The sequence below is a fragment of the Juglans microcarpa x Juglans regia genome, chromosome 3D, assembly GCF_004785595.1.
Source record: "Juglans microcarpa x Juglans regia isolate MS1-56 chromosome 3D, Jm3101_v1.0, whole genome shotgun sequence".
NCBI classification, from domain to species: Eukaryota; Viridiplantae; Streptophyta; class Magnoliopsida; order Fagales; family Juglandaceae; genus Juglans; species Juglans microcarpa x Juglans regia.
In genome coordinates, this window is record NC_054598.1 from 23,645,617 (window position 1) to 23,649,152 (window position 3,536).

Below are 3,536 nucleotides of genomic sequence, written 5' to 3' on the forward strand. Positions count from 1 at the left end.
GCATCGTGTAGAAAGAAAAATCTGATGGAAATGAAAGATCTAATGGAAAGGAAAATTCTGGAAAGAAAAATTTCGTGAAGAAGATCTGTGAAGCAGTGGGCAAAAATATAACAGAGAGGGTGAGAGAAACGATCGAATCACTCACCGGCGTTGATCAGGCGGTGGGAATCGTCGGCGGCAAGGACCGAGAAGCAAGAAACAGCTGCGTGCAGCTCTAAGATCCCTACCTGAGTACGTAACCCTCTCTCCCAAAACCTGACCCACTTTTGTTTCTCAAACCAGTTTCAGTTTCATTTCGACAACTCCCAAGACCTCCTCTCTCACAAATTCGTTTATATAATGAAATTTCACAAATTTGTTTTTAACAAAAGAAAGCAAAAATGCTTCAAGAGAATGATTGATCATTCAAGCTTCCTCAGCCTTCCTTGAAGCTAAACCTCGATCACTCAATCTATTGCCATCTTTATCACACAAATCACAACGAATTCAGAAAATTCCAACGGCTAAAATCACCCCAAATAAAACATATTCATCTGGATCTCTCATTTTTTAAAATCTCAACAAAATATTAGAAGTTTTAGAAATCGTTTGTTTTTGCATAGACATGAGTAGAGATAAAAATAAAAACTTATTAGAATGTATTTTTTTAATATTATTTTTATTTTAAAATTTAAAATTATTAAATTATATATTACATTTCTGATATTGTAAATTGACCATGAAATATTTATTGATAAAGTGAACTCTTTTATAGATGCATAATTTATTATATATATATATATATATATTCTAATAATTATGATAATGATTATGCATAATCAACTAAATAGATTTATAAAATTAAATATAAATAACTGGCCGCACATTGAGTGAGTTATGGGCCCGTTATTTTTAATATTAAAGATGCAACAGATTATTGCCACGTCAGTCGGATCCAGTCTCGAAAAAATACATTTGTTGTAGCTTTACTCATCACAATCAGCATGCTATGTCAGCATAAACAGTAAAAAATTATTAAGACATTACTATTAGAAAATTTTAAAAATAAGTAAACCTTAATATTTTAAAAAATTAAAAAATAAAAAATAAAAACGTATAAGTTTTTTAATTCTATTAAAAAATATTAAATAAAACAATTTCTAAGGTTTCGGCTAAGAAACTTGGATATACTCAGACCAAAATTCGACTTTTAAAATTGGGCCGAGACCTGAAATGAAACCGATTTTTAAAATTCCGAAAGCCGGGTTCTGGTTTGCAACTATTTTTTTTTAAATCAAAGTCTACATGTTATGAATATTTTTTTCTAAAAAAATGTTGATATAGCATTCAAACTCTATTTATTTAATTTTTAAATCAAAGTTGACATATTCCTTGACCACTAATAAAAAACCACATGGAGAAGAGAGTAAGAAAAAACTATAAAATGGATAATTTATTGGACATAACATGTATTTTCCTTTTAAGTTTCTATCAATTTAGTTGCTATAAAGGAACAAAAAAAAAAAATCAAAGAATTCAATCTAAAAAAAAACCAGGTACAGGCTATACCCGAATTTTTCTATGCGGGTACCGGTCCGAATTTGTTCTGGGTGGGTTCTGGATCGGGCTAGAAAAAAATCCAACCCCGATAAACATGCATAGTAATTGCCACATTAGTCGTTCTCGTCAGGTGAGTAATTGAGTAACGGGAGATTAGAAGTGTAACCGGTCCAGTTTGATCCAGTTTTAGACATATTTTAGAATCGAATCAGTATATACCGATTTTGAGATTTGAAGAATTGATACTGCATTAGTTACACCCTTAAATATTTCGATCCAGTTTTTTTGATATATTATATATATAGTATATATAATATGATATATATATTATAGTATATAATAATATAGTGATAATATAATGTAATATATTATAATATATAGTGATATTGTATTGGTATAACTACTAATACTATATACTATAGTGATAATATATAGTTATTTATATCGAATTTTAAATTTTAATGTTATTTTAATTAGTAATTTAGCATATAATACAATATTATTTTATAGATAATTATATATATTATATATCAAAATTATATATAATATAAAAAATCATATAAAAAATATTTTACATAATATAAAAATTAAAAATATATATTTATATGAACTGGTCGAGTTTGGTTCAATGTTAGAAAAAGGAAAATCGGATCAATTTTGACCGTTTTGAAAAAAATAGAACTGGTACTTGACCGAACCGATTTAGAATCGGACCAAACTCACTGGTTTGGTTCGGTCCGATTTACCAGTTCATCAATTTTTTTGTTCACTCCTACAGGGATCATTTAGAGAGTTGACCAATGAGTCAATGACTATAATCATAGGTGTTAGTTCTAAACATTTTAAACTAGAGATATCAATTTGAAAAAATCTATTTATCATTATTTTTTTCATTATCTCATGATATGATATTACATAATAGGTTAACAAGTAAAATATAATAAATAGTTTACAATCATCTAATGTCACATCACGAGAGGATGATCTACTACTTTTTAAACTTTACATAAAAAAGTTAAATCCATCTCAACTTTAAAAACTTAAATCCATCTTAATATGATCCACAAAATATTATTATTTACAATTTAACTCAACATCCAAACATATGTTTCAATTTCGGAGGATCTTCGCAATTAAGAGATTTGCATTTTTCAACAATTTGTTAAAATATTTCATAATAGATGAATGAGATATTTTTATTATTTTGGCTTAATAATTATGGGTAAAATGATTAGAAATTATTCATTGATCATTTATACCTTTGAAGGTCTACACTAATGGTATTGTAGAGTTGTACCTAATACAGTTGAGTATCATGAAAAATTATATAAGAAATATGCAGGTCAGACCAACGGATAACAGGGTCGATTAGAGAATGATCCAATTAATAATCGAATTAATCGAGTTCCTGTTAGATTAGGTCGAGTCAAATTAAGCTCAACTTTAACCCTATTATTTCCAGTTGTGTCCATGTCAAATTCATATATTGTGTCCAAAATTACCAAACCTAGATTTTATCAAATGGGTTTATTTTTTAGAATAACGTTAGAGCTCCAGCATTTTTATGTATTTTTTTAAGTTATTTTGTATATAGATCTTTTTAATAATTTTTAATATTTTTAAAAAATAAAAAAAGTTTACTATATTATTAAAAAATAATTTCTTAATCACGAAGTAAAATAAAAAATATTTTTTGATATTTTTATTTTACTTCGTGATTAAGGAAATATTTTTTAATGATTTTTTTTACTTTCTAATTAAGGAAGTGTTTTTAATGATGTTCTAAATTTATTTTATTTTTAGAAAACATTAAAAAAATTTATATAAAAAATAATTTAAGAAAACATATAAAAATATATAAAAACACACATTATAGCTCCCTCGGAAGCCTACAGCGGGAGCTATAGCATCGTCTTATTTTTTATGAATTCAGCATTTACATCCTTCTGAAAAAGATCAATATATAGTTCACAAACTCTGAAAAGGATTGTCATAAG